The 12944-nt window shown below is 33.7% G+C and overlaps 1 pseudogene; it reads left to right on the top strand.

Moving 5' to 3' along the window:
- The first annotated feature begins 3551 nt into the window (after positions 1-3551).
- LOC107933942 (subtilisin-like protease SBT1.3) lies at positions 3552-6340 on the top strand (annotated as a pseudogene).
- Positions 6341-12944: the final 6604 nt, after the last annotated feature.

The following is a 12944-nucleotide window of genomic DNA, read 5'->3' as shown; positions in this document are numbered from 1 at the left end:
CATAATTTCACTTAATCCATTTTGTCTTATCGAAGTTCACTCAAATATCAAGCATATTGCTCAAAATTTTCTTAAACATATACCTGCACTTATTCATCATATAATCATGTTCACATGTATTTTTACTTAATCGATTTTCCCATTGAACTCTTTGAAATAATAACTGATACTCAGTTGCCTGCACATATTTTCGTACTTGTAGCCAAAGCTATCTGGTACGCATAGTAGCCTGCACTTAGTACTACACATGCAACCAATTATCTGATACATGTAGTAGCCTGCACTTGGTACTACACGCGTGACCTAACCATCTGATACACGTAGTAGCCTGCACTTAGTACTACACACGTGATCGAAGTTATCGGGTATGCATAGTAGCCTGCACTTAGTACTACACATGCGACCAATAATCTGGTACACGTAGTAGCCTGCACTTAGTACTACACACGTGACCTCACAATAGATCATTCGTATCATTTCTATTTCGAAGGCTCAACCGGGAAATTCCTCACTTTCCAACATGTTACAATTTATTCATAGTCCTTTCTCAATTTGCAATTTACAACAAATAATCGTTCTATAGGAAGCCACATTTCATATGATAACAAAATATAATAAAATAAAAAGAATCGGTAAATTATTTACATACAAACTTACCTCGGATCCAGAAATGGCAATTTACTATTCTAGTCCATAACCTTGTATTTTCCCGATTTAAGCCCAAATCTCAATTTCCTTGATCTATAATATCACATTTACCTACTAATTAGTCACACTATTCATCTGGGTCTAAAAATTATATTTTTACAAATTTTCATTTTGACCCCTAAACTTTTGCATATTTGCACTTTTGCCCCAAGGTTCGGAAATTAAACTTCTTCCTATTTTCTTATGTTTTATGACATGCTGATAATTTTTCCCTTCTATGGCAACATCAAATTCTCACTCTAACATGTACTTATGTACATTAAGTATTTTTACTGATTATACCGTTTTACTTGTTTTCACATAAAATCGCTTAGCAAAAGTTATTTAACACAATTTAAAGCTTTATATTCTACCATTAAACATCAAAATACATGCATATCATTCATGGGTAATTTTTTAAACATAAATCCTAGCTCAAAATAATGGTAGAAATGAGCAGATCATGTTACCAGGATTTCAAAAATACATAGAACATTAAAAATGGAGCTTAAAATCACTTACTATTAAGCTTGGAAGCTTGATCAAACCCACCATGGCTGCTTTTGGTACATTCTGCTGTAGCAAGAAGAAAGGGACACATTTGGAGTTTAAAATTTGTCTTTTAATTCATTTTACCCCTAAATAACCAAAATGCCCTTTTTACTATTCTTTCAAATTTTACCCAATCAAGGTTATTTTTTTCCAACAAGTTATACAATTATTTAATTATCATTTAAGGACCTCCCATTTAAAATTTCATAACAATTTGATACCTCTAACATGTAGAACTCAACTTTTGAACTTTTTACAATTTAGTCATTTTTACTAAATTGAGTTCCCAAACGTCGAACTTAATTTTCACGAAATCATTTCTTGAATTCGTAGACCATAAAAATATAATAAAAATGAAATTTTCCTCATCGGATTTATGGTCCCGAAACCATTGTTCCGACTAAGCCCAAAATCAAGATGTTACAAATATAATTAGTATATATGGTCAAAAGGTTAAAAGTTAATGGTTTTGTCCTCGGGTCTTGGGTTTGATTCCTCTCCCAATCACATTTGTATTTTTTATTTCATGTTATTTTAAGATTTTTTTAATTTTTAATTTTTAATTAATGTTTTTAACATATCAGCTTCCTTGGTTAAAAATAATGATTTAATCATTGAGTCACAGGTTCAATTCCTCCTCTTCTAAACACATTTTTAATTTTTATTTCAAGCTTTTTTTATTTTTAATTAATAAATATATTTTTTTCAATTTTTTAATTCATCTTTCTAATTCATATCTCTTTTGTTTATAAAATCAAATAATTATTACAAATATTATTATTTTTAGTAAATATAATTTTGATATGTGTAATATTTATTTTTAATCCATATCATAAGTGTAGTAAATTTTAGTATTATATAATTTTTTATGTGTATTTAAAATATTTCACATATTTCACATAGTTATATGTGAAATAATTTTTCATCTTATAATATTAGAAATCACCAAACCCATAATATATGTAGAGAAAATAAATAGTTGACATACAAATATTATAAAGAAAAATATATAAAAAAAATTAGTTGATGTTTATATTATATATAAATGAGTTATTAATTTCAACTATCTTTAACATAATGATATATGTAAAATATATATTTTTATTATATAATCATATATTTATCATTTGATTTTATGAATAAAAGAGAAATTAATTAAAAAGATTAATTAAAAATAAAAAATTAAAAACAAAATATTTATTAATTAAAAATTAAAAAATATGAAGTAAAAATTACAAATGTGTTTAGAAGAGGAGGAATTGAACTTGGGACTTAATGATAAAACCATTATTATTTAATCATTTAATCAAGGAAGCTAATATGTTAAAAACATTAATTATAAATAATAAAAATATTAAAACAACTTGAAATAAAAAATATAAATGTGAATATAAGAGGAATCAAACCCAAGACTTAAGAAACAAAACTATTAATATTTAATCATCTAACTAAAGATAGTAATTATATTAAAAAAAGTAAAAAAAATATAATTTAAATAGATAGCACGTTCGGCTAGATGCATTTTTCTATTACCTATACAAAATATACGTCCAATGGAAGCGTTTTCACACTCTTTCTAAAAATTAGTATATTTACTTAAAATAAAATAAAAAAACTACTTATTTAACTAATAATTTTTTTTGATATTATATGAGTACTTTATTACAACTTTTCTCTACCAATCAAATTTAAAAAATAGAAAAATGAAAATCGATGAATTGGATCACCACAATTTAGCCCAAAGAAAAACACAGTCAACCCCTCTCACAGGGTAGGAATGATTTCGAGGTATAGATAGACATAGTAACGGGCAACTTTAACTATTGCTGCCTCGATTTGAGGAAAATATCAAATCCAAGACAAAAATTTCAATTATACACTATGCCATACCATTATAAATATCCCCGTTCGCAATATCATCACCATTATTTGAATTTGCATTGCAACATTCGTCACCGTTAGTTATACCATCACCATCACTTAATTACTAAAATAATTATTGGTTTCTCAATATGAAAAAGCTCGAGTGCATTTTCTTTTGAATATCAACCGAAAAGAAAGAAAAAACTAAAGATTTGGAAGATGACGGGAAACCAAAAAGGAAATTTGGGCATTTTTAAAATGAGAAAGACGAATGTAATAACCCATTTTCTTTCTTACTCTGACAACGCCACAGATGCTTTACATGCATCATGTGATCGTGGGGACCCGAAACTTGGCATACGGAAAGCACCAACGGCACAGCATTAAAAGAAATTGTGTATAATGTTAAAAGACCATTAATTCAGTCTCATCCAACCACGCTTAAAAGTCTTCATGCCTTTTCTCACCTCTGATTTCATCTAATGAAAAGCGGACAAGTTGAAGGATCACTCGTTGCTTGTGTGAGCTTTCATTATTTATTATTATGTTTTAGGTAACCATAGGAAGAAGCCATTAACAACAGCATGAAAAACAGCTAGTTTCTCCGCAAACAAGATAAACTTTTAAACTTTTTACCACTGCACCCCCCCCCAAAGACCAGTTTTTAACTCCACCTACCAAGCATTCAAGAAGCACCAACCAACTTAATTACCAGCTTAACAAGACAGTACAGGTTTCTGGGATATTTGTAGTCTCTCAAGGACATCACCACCTCCACTCACCTTCCCATTTTTCTGTAGCACCCCCCAAAAAGCTTGTGCTTGGATATGGCTGAAAACCCAGTAAAATGGCTGTTTCTCATTCTAGCAAGCTGCCTGTGTTTCGCTTTCGTCCTGTCGGAAAGCAACTCATTAATAAAGAAGACCTACATCGTCCAAATGCACAAGTCTGCAATGCCAGCATCATTCTCCAGTCCTCTGGAATGGTACTCATCGAAATTAAAGTCGGTAATGTCCGATACCCAGAGTGAAGGTGAAGGAGATGGTGAAAATAGGATCATCTATAGCTACCAAAATGCTTTTCATGGTGTTGCCGCTCAGTTAACTGAAGAAGAAGCTGAGAGGCTAAAACAAGAAGATGGTGTAGTTGCTATACTTCCAGAGACCAAGTATGAATTACACACCACAAGGAGTCCTATGTTCCTTGGATTAGAACCAGAAGAAAGTACTAGCATCTGGTCTCAAAAACTTGCGGATCATGACGTCATAGTTGGGGTACTTGACACTGGAATTTGGCCGGAAAGTGCTAGCTTTAATGATACAGGGATGACACCCGTTCCTCCTCACTGGAAAGGAACATGTGAAACTGGACGAGGCTTTAAAAAGCATCACTGCAACAGGAAAATTGTGGGTGCAAGAGTGTTCTACCGGGGATATGAAGCTGCCACTGGGAAAATCAATGAGAAAAACGAATATAAATCACCTCGAGATCAAGATGGACATGGTACTCACACAGCAGCCACTGTTGCTGGCTCTCCGGTACGAGGTGCAAATCTTCTTGGTTATGCCTATGGAACAGCTAGAGGAATGGCTCCTGGTGCAAGAATTGCAGCCTACAAGGTTTGCTGGACTGGTGGATGCTTCAGCTCGGATATTCTGTCAGCGGTTGATAGAGCGGTGGGTGATGGAGTGAATGTGTTGTCGATATCTTTGGGTGGTGGAGCTTTATCTTACTCTCACGACAGTTTGGCGATAGCAACTTTTGGAGCAATGGAGATGGGTGTTTTTGTCTCTTGCTCAGCTGGCAATGGAGGACCAGATCCTGTCAGCCTCACTAATGTACCACCATGGATCACTACAGTCGGTGCTAGCACCATGGATAGAGATTTTCCAGGTAATGTTAAGCTAGGGAGTGGGAGAACCATACCTGGAGTTTCACTCTACAAAGGGCGAAGGTTACTGCAGGCAAACAAGCAATACCCTCTTGTTTATATGGGTAGTAACTCAAGCAGCCCTAATCCAAGTTCATTATGCTTAGAGGGAACTTTGGATCCACATGTTGTTTCTGGGAAAATTGTGATATGTGATCGAGGAATAAGTCCTAGAGTGCAAAAGGGTCAAGTAGTGAAAGATGCTGGAGGAGTAGGAATGATTTTGACAAACACTGCAGCAAATGGGGAGGAGCTTGTTGCAGATTGTCACCTACTTCCAGCAGTTGCAGTGGGAGAGATGGAAGGGAAAGCAATCAAACATTATGCCTTAACAAATGGGAAACCAACCGCAACTCTAGCCTTTTTAGGTACCAGATTGGGTGTTAGGCCATCACCAGTGGTGGCAGCATTTTCATCTAGAGGACCAAATTTCCTCACACTTGAAATTCTCAAACCTGATGTGGTTGCGCCAGGGGTGAACATCCTTGCAGCCTGGACTGGAGAATTGGGTCCGTCAAGTCTTCCAACAGATCATAGGAGAGTGAGATTCAACATATTATCAGGGACTTCAATGTCATGCCCTCATGTTAGTGGAATTGCTGCCTTGATCAAGGCCAGACACCCAGATTGGAGTGCCGCAGCAGTTAAATCTGCTCTAATGACAACCGCTTATGTTCATGATAACATCCATAATCCACTCCAAGACTCTTCCACTGCAGCAGCTTCCACTCCCTATGATCATGGAGCTGGTCATATCAACCTTTGAAAGCTCTAGACCCAGGTTTGATCTATGACATTTCAGCCCAGGATTACTTTGTATTCCTCTGCACACAGAAATTGACTGCAATGCAGCTAAAAGCTTTTAGCAAGCATTCCAATATGTCTTGCCATCACAACACCCTTGCCACTCCAGGAGATTTGAACTACCCAGCAATCTCAGTTGTCTTCCCAGAAGATACAGCCATTTCAACTTTGACTCTCCATAGAACAGTCACAAATGTTGGTCCTCCTGCTTCACATTACCATGTTGTAGTTTCACCATTTAAAGGCGTCACCATTAAAGTTGAGCCCAAAACTCTAAATTTCACTAGAAGAAACCAGAAACTGTCTTACAAGATCAGTTTCACAAGAAAATCCCCACAAACAATGCCTGAGTTTGGAGGGCTGGTGTGGAAGGACGGAGTGCACAAAGTAAGAAGCCCCATTGCTATCACATGGTTACCACCATTTTAAACTAGATTTTCAGTCACCTATGATTCCAAATAAACATTATGTTTTTATATAAGGTCAAGGGGATCTTTAATTTTATCTGCATTTCTTTCTGGTTTTTACAACAATTTTGTAGCCTTCACATGATATAAGAGCAATTAAAAACCAATTGCTGTATGTTATTAACCATTTCAGTCTCCTTCGTTAACAGAAAAAACCATTTCAACCATTTCGGAATACCAAGCCAGCGTAAATAAACAGAGAAAAGTATCTACTTTTATAGATGTGGTTAAGCATTTATATACTATGAGACAGTAAGTGTAATTGCTTTTCATCTGTTCGTAGCATCACAATGCACAACCAATGACTTAGCACTGAAGATTCGGTATCCATATGCATCAGTTATCAGTTGTCACTTTAATTTATATATAGAGAGAGAGTTCCACTTTTATAAAAACGAAAGTTCGATTTAAATAAACTTACTTGATCGGTTGTCACTTTAATTTCTCAAACCAAACAAGCAAACATTAATAAAACCCTAAGTTTAAACCGAATACATATTGGTAGCCCAATTCAATTAATTTAAACCCATACAAAACAAAAAGTCCAACCCATTGAACAAATCCAATTGTATCTATATGTATACCCAAGCACAAACAAAGCGGGCAATGGTATTCTATATTTCAGGGCGCATTCGTGGGTAATTGGTGGCATAGTTCACCCAAGTGATATTAGTGTGACTATTACATATATAACTAAAAAGTGATTTCTTTTTCCTTACAAGTGTATGTAATTGTGTTGTTCATTGATAAACGAAGATGAATACTTATGAAATGTTAATGAAATAGCTCAATAAGCACTTAAAAAGTGATTCTTTATATATATATATATATACCACAAATGCACAAACTATTATTTATTGCTCAAAGTGATTAAATATTAAAGTGCCCTAATAAATTTGGTGAAATAGTTAGGATAAAATTGCTAAGTCATAAAGATTAGTATGTGCATTAGTATTGAAGATTGACATTTAGTGTTAAGGCAAGGTTATATACCTTATGGCATAGCACATAAGTGCATTTTGGATCTTTTTTCAAGGTGTTTATGGTTTTGCCTTTAGAGCAATATATGTTAGGGTGTTCAGTTGGAATCTTGAGTATCCAAGTATATTTTGCTAAGATTTATTAAGGGTGAAATGTTTTAAAATTTGACTAATAAGAATTATTAATAAACATGTCTTGTTAAAATTGAAACAAAAGTGACATGGTAAGTGTTCATGAGTAATGATAATTGAACTTACAATTATAGTAAGTGTCGAAATGGACACGAATAAATTGATATGATTTAAAAATGAATAATTAAATAAGAGTGGACCTAAGTGTAAACATCAATTTCATTAATATTTTGAATTAGTGAAATAAGAATTTTAACATTAAAGAGCTATATTTCAAACAAGTGAAATGAACATAAGTTTTATATTGATAGGTTTTGAAATAAAGGAAGCCATGTAGGCTAGTGGAAAATGAGCATGGTACAAACAATGAGCTAAAAAATTGGTAACTTGTCAGTGGTTTAGTCAAAGCGAAGCTTTTAATTTGTAAAAAGACTTGACACAAACTGTAAGAATGATAAATTGGATGTCCTAGCGTAGTTACTAAACTCTTTGAGCTTAATGCATTATGCATTAGTGGTTTAAATGTGTGGGTAGAAAACCTTTCTAAGAAAGTAGAGATCGGGTCTTAGAAGAAACACATCATTGTTTGAGACTAGAAAGACATAGTTTCCTTTGTATTACTGTATTAGAAGGTTTTGTAATGGCATGTACATAGGCTGTGTTGGAAAAATCAATTTAGAAAGCAGTGTCAATAGGCACAGTGGAAGTTTAAAAAATTCTCTTTGAAATCGAGCCGTTGTGTTATTTATAAAAATAAGCTTAATAGAAAATTACTTGTACTTTGTACGAGATGGTCTAAAGTCTATCTCGACTTTCTATCAAATAACCTTCTCCATTATTCTCGAACCATGAATTACCACAAGCGTAGGCTCGAGTAATATGAACTCAATCAGAAAATCAAAACTTTTATTTAACTTTTAGTAAGAAAATTAATTCTTTTTACCTAAAAACTATGTGTTTTTCTCAGAAAATATAATTTATTCTGTAAAATAAATTTCCATTATTTTTGATAGAATAATGTCGTATGTGAAATGTTGTAAATTGCTTAACACATAGTTCCTATATATAGAGAATCAATACAAGAGTTCTGCTCGAATAAGGTCTAATTATATAATAATATTTTCATAAAAAATACAATGCTCTAGTAGAACTAAAGTACTAGGGGCAGCGACACCCCTAGTAATACTATTGGGTTTTGTCGCCCTTTACATGTAATAAGCTTAAGTTGAGCCTTTCATGTATTAGCTCCAATATTATTTTTTAATAAATTAATTTAAGTAATTAAATCAACTAATTTAATTTCTCAATTAAATTATTTTCTCAACCCAATTCTAATTTTGTTAAAGTTATCAATTAATTAAATAATAATTCAAAAAGCTTAAATTAATTTAAAAGTCATCTTTTGTATTTAGCGGAAAATGCATTCACTATGGATAGTGATACATGCGATCTATTTCTCTTACTTCATCGTTTTCATTCATATCATATTTGTTGGTTCTACATGCAATTCGTTTCTTGCTATCTTAAGCTAGCAGGGGGATCGATTTGACATATATAATTAGGGCTTAAATAATTTGTAATTAAGTTTCATCTTTCACCCATTAATTACAACATTATTTAGTCATGAAAGAATTCCACTAAAGTATCATGATTGAGCACTCCCTTATTATAAACCATTTTGAAAGCTACTTAAAAAATCCTCGTCCAATGACTTTGTCATAAGTGTGTTGCCCTCATAGGATCCTATTTTATCTCATGGTAACTATTACCTCTTCCATCATGAAAAGTCAATTACTATAAATAATAATTAAATCATTTATCATAAAGACAAATGACCCATGGTCATGGTTACTTTTCTCCATAATGTAATGCTGATAAGAGGATATCATTTACTCTTTATTGGGTTACGAATTCTATTGTTGTGAAATGATGCTACATACTATAAAAGTCATATGCTAAACTTACTAGCTTTCGGTTCCTTATCTATTTGAACACGGGCTTTCATTTACATCAAAGTATATGAGTTACTCATATATAGTCCATTGTCCACTTAGGATTAAGATATATCACACTACGAACGTCACAAGTGAATAAATCCATAAATGGATCTAGGATCTATTCTAATTGGATCTTGTCTGATGAACTGTCAGTCACATCTATGTCTCTATCTTCTTGGAGTCATTCGCACTAGTACCCAGACAAGGTATCTCCTCAATTGATTTGGTAGATGACATATTAGTCTTTCAATTGATTTTCTCATTTCCAATTAGGCTAAGAACATGTTTAGATTATCTATATAAGTTTTATTTTTGTATTATGATCTAACCACGTAATATCTCTTATTATTAGTTAAATACTAGATAATCAATGGGTCAATATTTGCTTTCATGTTGCTTTGCGTGCAAAAACCATTGAGGAAAATGTATGAAGATATTAATGGAATTGATGAATATTTTATTAAACCAATTTGTTTGAAAAAATACAAGTACATATAGACAAAAATATTACACTAAGTGCACTAGATCTCAACAAGTTAAGTGTGTTTGGTCTTAAATTTTAAATTTAGTATTATTTCATAATGTTTATGAAACTTCCATTTGGCTCTAATTTTTGGCCTTTGATATGGTTTAAACATGTTTTTTAGATGAATTTGAGTTCAAATGTGTTTTAATAATGATTTTAAGTGATTTGGAGCTCAAGGTATGATTTGATGATCTTTGGAGATGTTTTAAAGTGTTTTGGGGCTACTTTGCTACAATGTTGCGATATCACCTCTTACAATGTCAAAAAATTGATCATATAGAGAGAAATTTCATGATTTCAAGTAATTCAAAGTCATGACATTTTACAATGTCACAATGTCATGCACCACATTATCTCTTATTGTAACAGCTCGGTTTTAGGCTTAGTCGAAACAATGGTTTCGAGACCATGAATCCAAAGTCAGAGAAATTATTATTATTATTATTTTGGTATTATACATGATTATATTAGTGCATGAAAAATTCGGTGAGGCAATTTTAGCATTTGTGAGCTTAATTTTGGAAAAGGACTAAATCGCATAAAGGGGAAAAGTTGTGTTTTACTAGCCAAAGGTGTTAAATAGATAGAGAGCCATAATTGGAGACCTTTAAAGTGCAATTGGATCCCCTTAAAGAGGCATGTCTGGCCATAGGGACAAGAAAATCAATGGGTCAAATGGTTAGGTAAATTGATGACCTAATGTATGATAAAATAATACCTTAAAAGACTAGCCATCATCTTTTTCATTTTTCCTTTCTCCTCCACCGAAATTTTCAGCCATTCTAAGGGTTTTGGAAGCTTGAACTTTTAGCCATTCATCTCTCTCTCAAGTAAGTGATTTAGATGCCTATTTTTGATAATTTGGTACTTTTGGAACCCTTATCGCATGAGCTAGCTAATAGGAGGACCATTTTGCAAAATGGTTGATAGTCTAGGGATATTCCATGAAAGGATTTATGATGTTTGTTGAGTTTTTATGGAAGAAAATGAAACTTAGTTGTGTAGTAAACAACTTTTGTAAAAGAACTTCTCATGAAAACCCTAATATGACCATTTTGAAAAGATTGTAAAATAGATAGTAATGTGGTGAAATAATGAGAATTTTGGGTCACTACAAGAGTAAAAAGGGTTCTGTTAGGCTTAAGGTTTGAAGAAATTTGATAAAAATTGATTTACGAGCCCAAGGGTGAAATCATAATTTTTTTGAAAGTCTAAGGGAAAAATTGTCACCTTTTATCATCTTAGACTAAGAAATACGGAAATCAGACTTGGACCGGGGGAAAGCCGGGCAAGTAAAGTAAATCGTCTAGTCGCCTACATTTTGTAATCCGAGGTAAGTTGTATGTTAATAATGCAATTATATTGCTATGATGTATGAATGAATTGATATTGCATAAATTGTTTGATTGTGATTTATGTAAATGCATGTCGAGAAATTAATGTAGTAAAGACTTTCGATTGAACGTTTGGAATAGACTTGGATATTCATACCATGACATTGGGTGGTATGTGAGCCAGTGTAAGACATGTTTAAGACATGCACCGACCATATTATGAGAGCCAGTGTAAGACATGTTTGGGGCATGCATCGGTATTGAGACGAGAGCTAGTGTAAGACATATCTGGGACATGCATTGGCCTCAGGATATACAAGCTAGTGTAAGACCTGTTTGGGACATGGCGTCAGCTTGTTGTGTGTCAGTGTAAGCCTGTCTAGGACATGGCATCGACACCAATAGATGAGAGCCAGTGTAAGACCATGTCTGGGACATGGCGTCGGCATCTTATCCCATGTTTGGGGTTATTGAGTATCCTATAATATTCCAAATAGTTCAATGAAATATTCCTTAATTATATTGAAATGAGAAAATTTATGACCATGTGGTGAGTGGTACAAGTACCTACTTGAAATGTATGAGATGTGGGCTAAATATATGCTATGAATTGCATTGGATGGTGATGTGTAAGTTGTACTTATGTTTATTTATTGTATTCATGAACAAGCTATGAAATGTTATAAGCATATTGTTTTATGATAAATAGTTTATGTTTATTTGCATGCAACTTACTAAGCTTTATGCTTACCCCTTTTCATTTCCATTTTCTTATAGTGCCACCAAAGTAGCTTGTGGATCATCGTCTTACGTCGGAGAAGCCAGTCACACTATCATTTGAAGCACTTGGTATAGTTAGTTCTTTTATTTTGATTACGGCATGTATAGGATCTTTTAATCTTGTTTCAGTGTCACAATGTTTTAGGCCAAATGTGTTGGCTTACTTTAGTATTTGACTCATTTTGTATAAGGCCGTGAAAAATGGATAATATTGAAAGTTGTTATATGAATACGAGAAGGTCTTTCATGAATGTGAAATTGTTGGTATATGGTTAAACGTGTAAATTTCAGTGTATGGATAGCAAAGTGTATAAATTTGTTGTTCAAGTATATGTGAAATGTGTATAGGCCTTAGTTAAGGTTACTTGGTTTAAAAACCATGTTATGTGAAACTTTGGTATGAAGGAGGGTGTTATATGGTGTTTCAAGGTGGCAAAAAGGCTTGGTAGATAGCCTTATATCATCCACACGGGTAGACACACGGGCGTGTGTCTTGGCCGTGTGCAACACACAGTCAGTCCCATGGGCGTGTTGTTTGACCGTATGTCCCCTGTACCTCGAATTTGCAAGTTAGTATGCATGGTAGTAAACACACGAGCAGAGACACGACCGTGTGTCTCAGCCGTGTAGAGGACACGACCTCTGGACATAGGCGTGTGCCTTGGCCGTGTGCCCCTAATTTGTTGCTGACATCAAAAACAAAATGTTAAGGTTTTTAGACACGGACTAAGACACAGGTGTGTCATGACCGTGTAAGGGACACGGGGCATGGACACAGGCGTGTGTCAGGCCGTGTAAAGACCTCTGTAGGTTCAATTTTGGAATTTAATTCACACAGGCCCGGGACACGGGCGTGTTCCCTTATGCTTAGGCCATGTGAACCACACGGTCT

This window comes from Gossypium hirsutum, chromosome A09, assembly GCF_007990345.1.
Source record: "Gossypium hirsutum isolate 1008001.06 chromosome A09, Gossypium_hirsutum_v2.1, whole genome shotgun sequence".
Lineage (NCBI taxonomy): Eukaryota > Viridiplantae > Streptophyta > Magnoliopsida > Malvales > Malvaceae > Gossypium > Gossypium hirsutum.
The sequence above is the reverse complement of the archived record's forward strand: the minus strand, read 5'-3'. Positions and strand labels throughout refer to the sequence as shown.